Source organism: Ambystoma mexicanum, chromosome 5q, assembly GCF_040938575.1.
Source record: "Ambystoma mexicanum isolate Mex_15411 chromosome 5q, UKY_AmexF1_1, whole genome shotgun sequence".
NCBI lineage: Eukaryota > Metazoa > Chordata > Amphibia > Caudata > Ambystomatidae > Ambystoma > Ambystoma mexicanum.
In genome coordinates, this window is record NC_090933.1 from 475,895,467 (window position 1) to 475,911,711 (window position 16,245).

A 16,245-nucleotide genomic window follows, 5' to 3' on the forward strand; every position below is an offset into this window, starting at 1 on the left:
TCCACGGCAGGGGCAGCAGGCAGCTTCTCAGCCGTGGGGAGGCTCGGAGTGGGGATGGTCCTGCTTCGAGCCTCCTCATTGGCCGAGGGGCTTCCTCGTCCCCCCGCCGTGTACATGGCAGCTGGAATCCCGGCAGAGAATCGAGGGATTCTCGGCCAGGTAATGACCCGGCGCGAGCCAATCAGAATGCGTGTTGCATTCTGCTTGGCTCTCGCCAAGTACTAATAATAACTCCAGCATTCTTTTCTGTTTAATCGTGATGGCTATCAAAATAGTGTTGTGGAATGTTCAATGTATCATTCGCCTAAAAACCCACACAAAATATTACATCAGTTGGGTGTAGTAAGTAATTTACACAGTGGCTACAAATGAAAGTAATCGAGTAGCCATCCTACTCAATAAACTACCAAACTTACAAATATTGACCTAGTGCATTGTCGAGGATTGTGGTGGTTAAATGATAATTTACAGCTGTTCTTTAATTTGGTAAAGGTTTAAAGATCCACTCAGGCTAATGTTCATATTTGTAAATCAATGAAAACTAAATTATTGGCAGCACAGTCTCAGAATATCATTGATTGTTATAATTTAACACAAATTACTGTCACTGTTTTGCCATTGATCACACATCCAACACAGGATTTATCCCAGTAACTCAATACCTCTAAGAGAATGCATGACATTAAGAGGGTTTATGTTAGAATGGATTTCTAAACTCTGGCCTGATGGACAGATGTTTAGGAGGCCACCCTTGTTAGTGAAACTTGGGACACACATGGGAAGATAGCCAGACCAATTTGCAGTAGTTTGGAAGGCAGTCAAGGCAAGATCACAGTACGAGTGAGGGTGATCAGAGTCCCACAATGAGCACACACAATGAAACAATAAGAGTTACCATTAGACAGAAATATAACAACATATAATATTTATTAAGGGCCCGAGAATCAACCTAAATGAATAATGAAAAGCATAAGTAAAATTACCACACGGGCAACACACTACCTACGATATATACAATCACTGGAGTGAATGTGATCAGGTTATAAACTCCACCAACACCTGTAAGGGAAGAGGGTGAATAATGTGTAGAGCATAGACAAACTTCAGAAATAAAAATCTTAAGTCCAGCCCTACAATGAGTGGAGCCTTGTGCTTAATGTTCGGTGAGCGTGCAATAGCGCCTGGTCGTGCATAAAAGTCACAAAGTACCATTTTAGGGAGCTGGAAAAATGAAACTCAGAATTTTTAAGTGTGAAAACAGGTTCCAAGAGCCAGGAAGGGATCTGCTTTGATGAATGAAGCTATTCCCAACTTTCGGAGGACTTTAGGAAGTGGAGGCTACCTAAGCCAAAGTGAAGACCACAAAGGATTCTTTATGTGTTAAAGCTTATCGATGAACACGTGCCCACTGGTAAGTGACTTCAATACTCACCATAGCTCAGTTTCAGTCCAAACTTGGCAGGTCTGGAAGGGACTGTCAGAGGTTAAATTTCCCACCATCAGTTTGGCTTCAAAGTGCACAGGCGGTGAGGGTGCGGATGCAGGATCAGTATGGAACAGGAGCTGTAATTCTCAATTTGGATGATGAAGAAAGAAAACACTGATGCAGCTCGTCTCAGGGCACAAGAAGCAATGCAGGATACCTGCCTTCAGCAAACGTCACTGTAACAGCGATGCTGGGCTCCCAACTTTCGTGATCTGACACAGCCTTCTATCTCGTGGCCCAAAATAGCTGGGATGACAGAATTCAGTGGAAGGGTGCTTTGCACTGCAAGCTTGGATTCCCTAAAGTTTCCTCAACGCTGCAATAATCCTGCATGGTAACCAAGGTTTGAGCCGGACAGTCTACTGGATAGCCTAGGGACATTTCCGAACAGGCTCTTTTGGAGGCATCAAGAGTAATTGTTCCCACCAATCCAGAGGTTCAAAGCACCTTCGCAGGACTTCTGAGATCGAGCACAAAGCAGGGATCCACCAGGACAACAATGGGCTTTGGGTGACAATTGTCTGTGTGTCTCAGGATCTTCCTTTGTTCTGGCCGCTCTTCTGGATACTTGACTCTTTCTCCAGGTCGGTTCTGACCTGTTGCTGATCTGCTGATCTGTTTGACTGCATTCAGGACCCCGCCTCATTTCCAAAGTCTGGCGAGTGCTCTCACCCGGTCAGCCAATCAGAAGATCTGCCCCTTGCATGCAGAGCAGCAATAGTCCAACCAAGGACCACTGGGATTCTCATGTTCACCAGTCACCAGTAGTGTGGATTGGGACCAGACAGTCCCGGCTTCTTCCTGGGTACTCACACACGTGACATGCAGTAGACCATGAAAGAAGCAGCTTTCATAGGCAACTGCATGCCCAAATAAGGACGTCCAGGCTCAGGAAGACCAGCAGGAGCCCCTAAGGACAACATGTCCAAAGGAACAGACAGAATTCTTATGGCATGGCCATGAGAGACACTAGCCACCGTCATGAGCCAAACGTGGCATGCATGGTATGGCTTGGTAAAACGTTGTAATAATACAAAGAAGTTCTTTTACTGGCACCAGTCTGTCACTAGGCACATCGTTCAATCACAAGAGCGGACGAGAAGTATGTCGAGCAGACGAGTAGTATGTTGAGCCTATGAGTGTGTGGACCGGATGAGCATGTAGATTGGACGAGCGTGTAGATTGGATGAGTGTGTAGAGCGGGCGAGTGTGTGGAGCGGACGAGTGTGTGGAGCGGACAAGTGTATGGAGCGGACGAGTGTGTATGGAGCGGACAAGTGTGTATGGAGCGGACGAATGTGTATGGAGCGGATGAGTGTGTGGAGCGGATGAGTGTGTGGAGCGGATGAATGCATGGAACGGATGAGTGTATGGAGCGGATGAGGGTATGTAGAGCGGATGAGTGTGTTGAACGGATGAGTAGTACGTAGAGCGGATGAGTAGTATGTTGAGCGGATGAGTAGTATGTTGAGCGGATGAGTGTGTAGATCGATGAGCGTGTAGATCGAATGAGCGCGTAGATCGGATGAGCGTACAGAGCGGATGAGCGTACAGAGTGGATGAGCGTACAGAGCAGATGAGTGTACAGAACGGATGAGTGCGTAGGCAGACAGGAGTGCATGCGTGGGGAAGACAGGAGTGCATGCGTGAGGCACACTGGAGAACGAGGGATAGAGTAGAGCACGCAAGGTGGGCCAGAGTGCATGAGTGTGTCGATCAGACAGGAGTGTGTAGGGCAATCCTGAACGCTTGAAATGAATAAAAGTGCATAGAACGGACTTGATTGCATAGAATTGCGTGACGTACATAATATGCTTTGTAATGCAGTGAACATTTGAAAGAGCATATATCATACCACACCCCACGCTTACTCTCTTCTTTACATCACCACTCAACTAGAACACAGAGATACTATGACTGACGGTATAACTGTTCTCATATCAACATCTCCCGCTCACTCCCCATCACTCTAAGTAAACACCGCTGGTTTCACACCCCCAGCCAGGTGTTCTCCTCAGGCCTAACACAGCCACACTCGGTCTGGATAAATCCTGCCAGAACGAACACATAATCCTGATCTCTCAACCACCACACCTACCGCTAAGAAGCAGCTACTACACAAATTCCGCACCAGCTGCACACATACCTGGTGCGCACACGCACCTTTGGACTCTCTCTACTCTCTCTACTGACCCGAACTTCGGTTCCCAAGGGCGTTCAACCTACCAGCGCCTTCAGACCATACCAATGCTATATAAGGCGCTATATAAATGCAAAATAACATAACATAACAAAAAAATCCTTAGCGGTTGACTAGGGCCAGAAAATCTAAGTACCCCATTGCGCGATGCAGTGATGTACTTTGAGCAATTATAAAATGTAACTAAGAGTGGCAACAAAGTCAAAAGACAAAGAGAAACAAAGTTTCTCAGTACTGACAGCCAGAATTACATGTCAGTTTATTTGTGACAATGAGTCAAAGCCCAGTGGGGTGCAGCTGAAGGCTGTGCTCCGTGGTAAAAAGTCAAGTCAGGATACTGTAACAAAAGCAAAACGAGGGGGGTCCACAAATGTGGAGGAAAGTTGCATTTAGAGAATTCCTTCCTAACAGTTTATATGAAGATTGAGGTGGGGTCAATGGGGATTTGGACAAGGAAGAGTGTTACTGGGTAACAGGAGACTGGGAAAATAAGAGTTAGTTGGGGTAATGGGGGACTGGAATAAGGAAGAATGAGGTGGTTATAATAGGGAAATGGGATGGGTTAAAATGAGGTGAGGGTAATGGGAGAAGGCAATGAAGTAGAGTGATGCAGGGACAATGCGAGACTGGGAGAATGAAGGATGAGGCAGGGCAAACAGAGAATTGCATTAGAAAGAGTGAGGTGAGGATAATGGGGAGTGGGACATGGATGATTGAGGACTAGCTAATGTGGAAGTGAGTCTATGAAGAATGATGCAGGGTAATGGACTGGAACTAGGACAAGGATGCTTGTGTAATTTGGGACTGTGACATGGAAGAGAAAGGGATGTTTAATGGGAGACTTGGATGAGGAAGAAAGAGGCAGGGATAATAGGGACTGTAATCAGAAAGTAAAAGATGGGTTTGATAAGGTATTGTGACAAAGAAGAGGGAGACTGGGCAATGGAGGAATGTGATGTGTAAGATGTAGGAGGAGGTTAATGTGGGACAAGGACAAGGAAGAGTGAGGCAGAAGTAATGGGGAATTGGGGCGAGCAAAATTGAGGTGGGAGTATGGAGATATTGGGAAAATGTGTAAGGTGGGGTAATGGGAACGGGGATGATGAAACATGAAGTGGAGTTATTGGTATACAGGAATGAGGATGAGTGAGATGAGGGGAAATGGGAACTGGGATGATGAAATGTGAGGTGGGGGTATTGGTGGACGGGAATGAGGATGAGCGAGATGAGGATAATGGGGAATTCAGCCGATGACATTTAAATTGGGAGTAATGGAAGTGTGGGATGAAGAAGAGTGAGGCAAGAGTAATGGGGGAAAGGGATGAGGGAATGTGAGTCTGGTGTAATTGGGGAATGGGACAAGAGAGCATGAGGTGAGGTTAATGGGGTACTGAGATGAGGAAAACTGATACAGTGGTACTATGGGACTGGCATGAGGAAGAGTGAAGCAGAGGTTATGGCCACTTGGATGAGGAAGAGTGAGATGGGGTTAATGAAGGAATGGGCTTTAGACGTGTGAGGCTGGAGTATTGCGGACATGGGGGAGGAATTGTGGGGGCATTGGGTGCTCCATAATAAAGTGGGTTAATTCTGGACTATGACAAGGTAAAGCGGTACAGTGGTAATGGGCCCAGTGAGGTTAAAGATTAGGGAAGTTTAATGGGCGACTGCGAAGAGGAAGTGTCATGAATGTGTAATGGGGATTTGGCAATGGTAAAATGAGACCAGGTCAATGGGGGACCAGGATGAATAAAAGGGATGTAGGGTAATGGGGGACTTTTCACAACCAAGAAGCAATTGGGGTTAGTGGAGGACTGTGTTGAGGATGAGCTTCAGGTGGAAGTGGTTTACAGTGATGAGGAAGAGGGGGGTAGGGCAACAACAGATACATGGGATGAGAAGAGGAAGGCAGAGGCAATTGTGCAAAGTGATGGAGAATATAAGGCAATGGGGTGTTATGAGGAAGAGGAAGGCTGTGTTAAAGGGCTACTGTGATGACCTGGAAGGCGCTAGTTATTAGGCAACAGAGATGAGAAGAAGGAGCATGAGTAATGGGTGATAAACACGGACTGGTGAGAAGAAGAGTGGGGCAGGGTAATGGTGGACTGTGACATGCAAAGGGCATGTGGGATTAATTGGAGTCTTGAAACAGAGAGAGGGAGGCAGGGGAAAGTGTGGACTTGGACAAAGAAAATAGATATAGTAACTTAAATATCTGCATGTTGCTATCTGTTGTCACTGTATACAATATCAAAACAAATGTGTAAAATATGATGATTAGAAGGACTTGCTGGCTCACAACAGCCAGTTTCCAAACAAAACCAGTGCATGCGGCGGAATATGTGTATCAGAATAGAGTCCTTCTTAAGTTCGTTTTGTGCAGCCAATAGCTATCTATGTGCTGCATTGTGAATAGTCCTTAACTATTCATTGGGTTGCTGCTGTTCCCGATAAACGTCAGCAGATGAATGCATACCTGTTTTTAACAACCCTAGGAAGTTCACTAAACTTCTGAACCTGTGAGAGGACAGTGAGTATTAAAAATAAAATTGCAATTTGACCCACCAAGAAATAACATATCCCTACTACTTGAATAATATTTAATGTCAACCATTGCCAGAGGATAATTTGAACCATTTTCAGTTCAAGTTGTTTCCTCTACATTTAGAAACAGGCATTTGGACTGCTATATCGTTAGAGGAAATGCTATGCCCATTCAATAGAAAGGAAATTGAAATACTGATTACTTTTTCTTCTTTGGTAGGCAATATAGGGTGATTTGAAAATGTACTTTAATCCAATTACTACATTTATTTAGTTTAGGAAATGGTAAACCTTGGTGTGCATCCCTTGTTCTGCTATAAATAGAGGCTTAGACTGTAAAGAAGTGTTCGACAAGAGCACTGTGATGCAAGAAAAAAAGCTTCATCAGCGTGAATTAAAGTAGGTGTGCTTTTAGTATATTTTAGTTGTGAAATCATGTTTTTTTAATTAAATGTTATTGTATACTATATTTGTAATTAATTGCTTCCTATGTGTTAGTTAATCTAAATAAATAATCTAAATAAATGACTGAAATGAGAATGTCATCTACATTTTGGCAACAATTAGATGTCACCTAGTCAGATTTATGCTTGGGGAATTCGGAACAGTAATAATCTCTATGGAGATGTGTTCTGCATAAATTGAATATTAAATTTGTCTCAGTGAGAAAACATTACTTTTTCCTTGCTTAGTTTTCCACGGCTTCTTGTGATGTAGTATAAAGTACTCTTAGCCATACCATAGCACTAATTGGAAATCCCACAGCCCTCATGACAGCCCATTGATGTCACCCAATGCAGTCAAAAGCCATCTCTGCATCAAGCGTACGCCGAGAAAGCAGTACTCCACACTCTGTGTAGATATCAGATGAACTCAAGCATCCTGTGTGGGTTTTGTCCCGGGCAATCCTTTCTGGAAACTGATCTGCGGCCATTACAAATCGGGTGGATTTGCGGGTTCCCACCGATTTTTCTTCCACCCCAAATCTGCCCAGATGTACCCAAATCTCCTTTAAGAGCCATACACCTTTGGGAGGTTTTGTGAGAATTTAGGGCAGCTTTTGGATGTTCCTGGGGAATTAAAACTTACACAAAATGACTTAAAATGCTACAGAAAGGGACAGAAAGGTTAGGGGAAAGGGAGGTGTCAGGTGAGTCTGGGTGGGTAGGTAGGTAGGAAGAACAAATGGAGTCCTGTGCACCTGTACATGGTATCCTAGTAGGACGGAACATTAAACTCTGCATTAAGATATTTAAGTTGATGAATTCACCTACTGCTGAGATGCATGTGGAACCTGCAGGTCCAGCAACACTGTTTGCCTTGTTACAGGTTTGGCGGTCCAGAAATTACAGTGCCGGTCGCAACGTACTAGCATCCTTTCCGGACTGCCAAACTGTAAGGGAATTCAGGCCGCTACCAGCATGCTTTTCCCTGAAGCACTGACACAGTTAATAATGGTGCAGCTGCTTCATGTTTCCCATTCCCAAGGAGTCCTATGTGACTCCATTAGAATGGGAAATAACCGTTCTGCCACCGCCTATGATATCCAGGTAGTACCAGAATGTCAGGCGGTGGAAACAGTGTTATGGGGTTTGTGGCAACCCGCCAGTAGCACCGGCGGATTACCGGCAACCTCGTAATGAGGGCTTGCTATGCAACAATATTATGTCTACACAACAAACACATCTGAATCAGTGACAAAATACATCTGTGGCATTAATAACAAATAGTGATGAGTAAGAAGAATCCAGCCTTGTATCCTTCTGAAATTGATCACATTGTAAAGTTGAAGTGGGAAGTTGTAAAATTGCATGTCAGAGAAGCAGAGTGAGTCACATATGAGGCATGCCTTGGTCTGCTTGTCATCATTCAGAGGTCGACACATTGAGTATTATAGAAGTTTATAATATTGTAATATGGGGAATTCATAGCATACACAGAACTCTGAAACACCTACCTAAAGGGCTGAGCAAGTAGCAGTCTGCATTAAGGGTTCATGATGTTTCATGCTACTGGGTTTGCTTCTGTGAGGCCAACTGAGATTATTTATTTACTAATATGCAAAGGCCATGGCTGCAGATCAATTACCTCAGAAAGCCCAGTAGGGCATAGGAAGAGTCAGTGACATATCAACCAATCATAATATAGACATTGGTGTTTCTTATAGGAATATCATTTAGTCAGGTAGGACTGCAATTTCATTAGCTCTGCACCTCGGAAAAAGCACAACACATATACACAACACAAGGCCTATTCTCAAATCGTGTGTAGGTGCAAATGAAGCGATCCCCTAGTACATCTCATCAATTCTGCCAAAAAAGGATGGGCACTATTCAAAATCTATGTGAATAAGGTGACCAGCACATTTCCCAAATTAACACAGATAAAAAATACATCCTCTGCACATATTTCTTTTAGTATTAGCATTAGCTTTTAGCATTACTTTTACACAATCCATCACTGCAAATGACGGTGCCGGTAGCAACGTACCGACACCCTTTCCGTACCTCCAAACTATAGGTTTGCCTCTAGGGGCAAGGAACTCCTGGAAGGCCTGACCTGTAGGAACTGCAGGCCCCTACCGGCATGCTTTTCCCTGACGCACCAGCACCATTACTAACAGTGCTGGTGCTTCAGGTTTCCCATTCCCATTGAATTGGAATTTCGAATTTTGAATAATCTGTAAACGCGCACGAAACAAACGTAATCGTGTCTGGGTGAGGTGGAACAATTCACAATGAAAAGCTGCTCTTATCCAATTGGTTAATTCGTTGCATGCACCAGTCCTAACCCTCTGCAGTATCTAGCAGAACAGGAAGGTCTTCACCGCCTTACGGAATGCAGTGAGCATTTTAATCTCTCAAATAAATCCAGGGAGCTTGTTCCAAAATCTTGGTCCATAGACCCCAAATCTATCGGACTCCATGGGAATGTGAAATAACCATTCCTCTGCTGCCTATGATATCCCGGTAGCACTGGGATGTCAGGTGGCGGAAACATTGTTACGGAGTTGGCGGCAACCCACTAGTAGCACCAGCGGGTTGCCGCCAACCTCGTGTGAGGGCCATGTGTTAAAAAAAAATTCAATTATTTGTTAGCGTCAAAAAAAGAGTTAATTTTGGGTTTGATATTAATAATAAAGCCAGGTGCCATCAATTCATCATTTAGGTAGTTTGATTTCTTTGAGCATCCACCTCAGAGAAGATTGGACCTTTTGCATTAACACTTGCTGGCTGGAAAATGTCTGACCTCTTCAACCAATTGCTTACATCAGTATTTAATCAGCATTGCATTGTCATGACCTTAACCAAGTCTTGTCATCGGAGTTGATAAAATTGTGTGGCCAGACCCGAATCGGATAATTTCTTGAGAACTTGTATTTCTTTCAGTCCCAATTTGATAGGCTATGTCTCATATTAAAGGTATTTCAACCCCCCCGCCCCTCCACATGTATCCAATGTTATTATCTAAGTGGCGCCAAGTACGAACTCTGAATAATGATAAAGCTAACGTTTGAATAATATTTTATTAATGAAAATCAAAAAGGTAGCAGTTAGAAAATGCATTTATGGAACAAGGGGAACCATTACAACTGATAACAAAAATGGTGTCTTTATGATATTGCAGGACAAGATAACTCAAGTGTCTTTCAGTTTACAATTCATTCCAGGAAGGTTTCTTCAATCATATGGATTCCAAGTGCCTACTAAATGCCTACTCTTATGAACTATCGTCTATTCAGGGGGCCTCATTACGACCCAGGCGGTAACTTACCGCCTGGGTCGTAATGAGGCCCAGGGACTCTTAAGCTACAAAGAAAGTCATTATGAGTGGCCAATGAAAATGTTCTCAAAACAAATTCAGCAAATAGCCTTTTGGCTACCGTAATCTATAACAATGATTCCAAGGGGGACCAATACAACTTAGAAACTTGTTCTATAGAGTTGAGCCCTAGTCTTACCAATACAACAACACAAGTTTTCCTGGAAAGGCTCTTGAGGGTTTTCACTAAGAATCATGAATTGTCAGTAGTGCTTCTGCTTTCAGCTACCTGTTACATCCCCTACCAGTTTTGTTATGGTATGTCTTAGGTTTCTAAGAGTTCACCAGCCCCGACTGGGTTGTTTTGTACAAAGATGTCTCCCTTTTTCTTTTCAGATCTGACCTATGAGAAGTCATCAGCTTGAACAGATATGCAGACAATGTTCTATTTTCGGGAATCTGGGTCTACACTGATGGACCCTGTGAACCAGCTTCAATTGGTTTCTTCAATGCAGCTTTGACTGAGGTCCTCACAGCTTAAGGATGATTCATCTTGGTTCCAACATACCTATTTGATCAGCTACTACTGATCCCTTCAATAATGGGCATTACTCCCTTCTAATTATATGTCATTTTCTGAGAGAGGATATTATATCAGCCTATGACTAGGGGTAATCTCGGCAATGGTTCCTGCAACCTTGCCTTTGTTCCCTTTTCTCTTTAACCACTCTCCCACCAGTCAGGACCCAGATTCTTTGGTTCATTGCCAGATCATAGTGAACTCCACCCAATGTGCTACTTTCCCCATGTATTCAGGGAAAGGGGTTAGTCAATTTGCTTTTTTTCTGGTTCACTCTCAGTGTTTGTTTTTCCAACCTCCTTTGTAGTCCATTACTGGGGTTGGGCTTCCTGTGGCATCGCAGGATTGGTTTCTAGAAAAGGGTTTGGGTGCCAGACCATTAACTGGTAGTTTGAAATCAAACAGTAATGATTTCCGATCCTAAGTTGGTTTACCTGTAAATGAGAAGCATGTGATTTACCAGTTAATCTTGAGCCTGTAAGTGGGACCCATATAAACAGTACCATCTTGGAATTCCATTAATTCTTGCACAGTGCACAATAGCTTTCAGGCTTGTGCCAAATGCTTGAAACACTTGTGTATAGGAGTGTTACAAATGCCATATCATATCATGCATGGTGTTTGGGGTACACAGAGTTGTTTTTATTTCCATGGCCTGTGCCTCTCTGTATTCAGGTAAGAACTCTGCTTGCTTGAAGCACAGGACCTGACAAGCCCACAGGAAGGCATTTGTGTGCTTTCATGATAAGGTGCTGAACCTGAATTAAATGTTCTTTGTAGATAATAGGTGTCAGCTTGCTTCTCCCATTCTCATCCATAGGCCCAAAACCTGCCTCTCGCTGATCCAGTCCTGGATGTACAGTGCATACTTGAAGCTCAACCCCTCCAAGACCAAATTCCTACTCCTCCCCACCAACACTGAAAAATCAGACATACAGCCCTGGCTATCGACCTTGAACTCTGGGGACTTCACAACTGAGCTCACCTACCACACCAATTCCCTCAGGTTCCACATAAAAAAGTGACTCTCCTTCAAAACACAAATAGCTAAAAGAAACTCAGCATGATATCAGCTTTCCCTCCTGTGGAAAGTCAAGCCCTTCTTCCCTTTGGACAGCTTTAAATCCCCTGTTCAAGCACTGGTCCTTGAATGAGAATGATGCACTTCTCGAAGGCCTCCCGTCGTCCTCCCTTGTTCCCCTGAGAAGTGTACTACACAGGGCTGAATGCCTCCTCAAGGGTCTAGGCAGATACGACCACAACACCCTGGCCTTCATCGACCTTCACTGGCTCTCACTTTACGCACAAATCACCTTCAAGTCTTGCTGTATCATCTATAAGGCAGTCGCCCTCAAGTCAACCAGTTACCTTGCGGAGAAACTCAGCATTTCTGGTGGACAGCGCGCCGCCAGAAGCCAGGACACATGCAGACTTGAAATCGACCACTGCAAAAAGGAAAAGACCAGAAAACAAGCCTTCTCTGCCTACGCCCCAAGGCTGTGGAACCTCCTCCCCGTCAGCATCAGACTTGCCACTATGCCCCTAAAATTCAGAAAAAAACTCAAGAGCCACCTTTTCAAGGAATCTCTCTGCCGCAACACCTAGGCCATCACATTGCCCCTTGCGCCACCTAACTCAATCGATGCAGCACGCCCCTCTTCTCCCCACCAACTGGTACAGCTTCACCCCTCCTCCATGCCCCTCTGTATACTACCCCCTGCTGTATATCTGTTCTGTTGTACCTCTGAAAAGTGCTCCGTTATGCATCTGTAATTTTGGTTACCGCTGTAAAGTGCTCTGTTATGTATCTGTATTGTTGTATTCCGCCGTAAAGTGCTCTGTTGCTTCTCAAAGCTAGGTCTGCGCTCAAGTAATTAGTAATTAGTAAATAATAATAGTAATAATAGTAATGGTAATAATAATATTAATAATAATACTATTTTGCTCTGTTTTGGAAAACACAGTTCTTGGCAACTTTTACATTTACAAAAGTCATTAATCTTCTATTTTGAAATTACTTCCTTGTGGCACCCTAAGTCTTTTCCCGGTTACACATTTCAGAGTTTTCTTAGGCTATAAAATGACCGTGGGCCTCATTCTGAGGTTCCGGTGCCGTAAACCCCTTACCGCTGCATTATGAGGTCCTTTGGCGGGTCCCGCTAAGGGTGGCTGGTTTTTCCAGGCGCCCTTAGTGGGAGCCGCTAAAGGACCAGCATGCTTATAACGGGCCCGTTAATAACAGGCCCGTGATTAGCATGGTCCCCATTCCCATTGAGCCCTATGGGGGCTCAAATGGGAATGGGGAAGTACCGGCTCAGGTTCCTTGAATGAGGAATTACCAGGCCCTCCAAGGTTGGAATATCCCAGTAATTCCCCATTCAGGGAACCCGGAGCCGGTATGCGGTAAGGGGCTAGCCATGGTGCTAATAGCACCATGGCTACCACCAACCTCGGAATGAGGCCCCATGTCTCTATGAGGGTAACAAGCCAGCAGTATTCTACAGCATCCTCTCTCTCCAAGTCACGCAGCTGGACCATCCCAGTAACTAGCAGCTAACCAACCTCACACTATAGAAGGGGAATGTGTAACACAATGCATTTATTCTTTACATTTTGTCGTAATCCAGGATTTTGTTCAGGGTCTATCTGACAGCAACAACTACTCCTTGTTCCATTGTTTTCTCAGATTTACATCCTCATTCCAAACATCTCTTTGCATTTTCTACCCCCGCTCTTCTGCTTCATTTTTATTTTGAAATGTCTTAGACTTGACCTTTGTCTTCTTCATGACTTTTATAGTTCTACAGCTCATGTTCTTGCTTTGTAAATGTGTACACATGTTTTTATGTTTGAATTTCACCGGGTTGAGCACATTTAATGTTGCAGGATATTTTCAAAAGCACTGAAATTTATTTTCTGAAACAGTTAAATGGTTCAAGCTCATATCTCTTATCAACATTTTGTATTATTTCTCCTTCACCGGTTACTGACGTGTAGGATTTCGGTGTGCCCAATTCATTTTTGGGAGGAATGTTTATTATCTTTTGTTTCTGCCTTAAAGAATGATATGACAGGTGCAACTATTCGTTTTCTTCTACTTTCTTGTTTATCAATACAAACAACTGAATTAAAATATCTTGGATTGCTCTCCTTGCTGTATTAAATGGATATGTGGATCCAGGTGTCAAATATGTTGGCTTTCTTTCTAACTTGTACTTCCTGAAGTACGATTTGCCTTATTTTCTTCGTCTGACTCCAGAGAACCACAAAGGGCCTCATTACGACTGAGGCGGAATGGGTTAACGGGCTCCGCTAAAGGACGCGGACCCTTGAAACCCGTTCCGCCTCATTACAAGCTCCCATTGCGGGACACAGTAAGTAACGCCTGGTCAAACCAGGCGTCCGTACTGGGCCCTACGAGGGGAAGAGGGAGCAAACAGCGGGCCGCTCATAATCGGCCCGTTGTTTGCTCCATCTCCCATTCCCATTAAGCCCTATGGGGGCTCAAATGGGAATGGGGAAGGTCCGGGCCTGGGTTCCTGGAGGGAGGAATTACCGGGCCCTCTGAACTTGGAATGGCCCGATAATTCCCCATTCAGGAAACCCGGACCCGATTTTGGCGGCAGCCATGCCGCCAATAGCAGCATGACTACCGCCAAAGTCGTACTGAGGCCCAAAATCTCTTTGTCTGTTTTAAGATTTCAATTGCCTTTATTGTATTTCCTGCTTCGGTAACCCTACCTTCCTCACTTCTTCCTTGCATATTTATGGAATCAGTGTATTCAGTATATTCTCTATTAAAATAACGTTCGTCTGGATTTCCCTTCAGAATATCTCCGGCGAATGTATTCAATAAAGACTAATCAATAATTGTTCTATTTTTCTCAGGGTCCTATCTGGAGTCCTGTGTCTCATAACTTCCTTTGGGGGTTCTTCTTCGGCTCCAGCAGACATCTAATTTTGACATCAGTCATATTTTGGTAATCATATGTACAAAATATGAGATTAAGGCCCTGCTCTTCAATGGCTTTAAGAAACTTACATTCAATGTAAATCCGTTTCTTGATTTATGGGTTGATCAGGTTGTTCTGGGGGGAATTTGGTGGAGAGTAAGGACCTGGGTAAATGTGAGAATTGTTGTGTAAGAAGGAAATTACATCAATAATTATAAAAATGCACAGTTTGAAAATAAAGCAAACTATTCTATATACTTTGACCATCTCCTGTTCTTCTTTGATCCAACACATCTTAACTGTGACGTTCTACGATATTTGCTATTTCAATTACTTCTCCTACCATAATATGCTCCTTAAAGACCCTTAGCTGAATGTTTAAATCACCATTTAAATCAGTATGTGATGTACATGTTGGCTCTATTTTGCATCTCTGCAGTCTTCAATGGGGTCTACCATATCAGCCCTGGCACTCATGATCTTCTATTCTACACACGCTTCTTGGATTGGACGGCTGTGAAGGTAGTTTGTGCTTCAATTGTTCAGTCCTGTCCTACTATCAACCACTATAATATCAACTCTTTTCTAATAGTGAGTTTTGGATATGTAGATATTGAAAAAGGAGAGGGAGACTTTAATATGTGCAAACCATGGGATCTGTTATCTGAAAGATTTTGGCCCTCATTCGGTATCGGTACTGCCTCCGGTGTTGTTCAATGGGGACTTACCGGTCCATTCCGACCCTGGAGGGACCGGTAAGCCCCATTGAACAAACCATTCCCCATTCCCATTTGAACCCCCAGAGGGCTCAAATTGGAATGGGGAGGGTGCAAATAACGGGCTCGCGAATGGCAAGCCCGTTATTTCTGCCCTGGTCCCCTAACGGGACCCGTGTGGTCCGACAACACGTCCCTTACGGTTCCCATTAGGGGATCTCAGAATCGGATGGTAGGGGATTACCGGCACCGGTCTCCTTACCGGTGCCCGGTATCCCCTACCGCCCGACTCGGAATGATGGCCTTTCACTTATATATGTATGACTTAGGGCCTCATTCCGAGTATGGCGGTAGGGGTTAACAGCACTGGTAAGGATGCCGGTGCCGTTACCCCCTACCGCCACATTCTGAGGTCCCTTAGCGGGTCTCACCAGGAACGGCTGGTCTGACCAGCCGTTCCTAGCGGGACCCGTTAAGGGACCATGGAGCTAATCCCTTCCCCATTCACATTGAGCCCTATGGGGGCTCAAATAGGAATGGGGAATGGTTTTCTGAATGGGGATTTACCATGTCCTCCAAGGTTCGAATGACCCGGTAAGTCCCCATTCAGAGACACCGGACCCGGACCCAGGTTTGGAGGCAGCCATGGTGCTAACAGCACCATGGCTGCCTCCAAACTCGGAATGAACCCCGAAACACTGTTTTCTGGTGACTTGTTTTTATAACTACACATTTTCATCATTATGCATTTGCATTGTGACACTTGCATCTGTTCTTTTACATTGGTTATGGTCATTTTTTACAGGGAGCAAGCAAATCAGATGGAAAAAGGGTATGATGTTATAGAAATAATAAAATGGATTATACATTTTTAAAGATATAAATGCTCAGATTTTAAAACAAGGCTCTGGGGTGTCAAATAAACAAAGTAAGCTCTAGTAAAGTGTTTAATAGATATTGATTCAACGAGTGGTTTGTGGCTAGAACCTGGGTATGCAATTCCT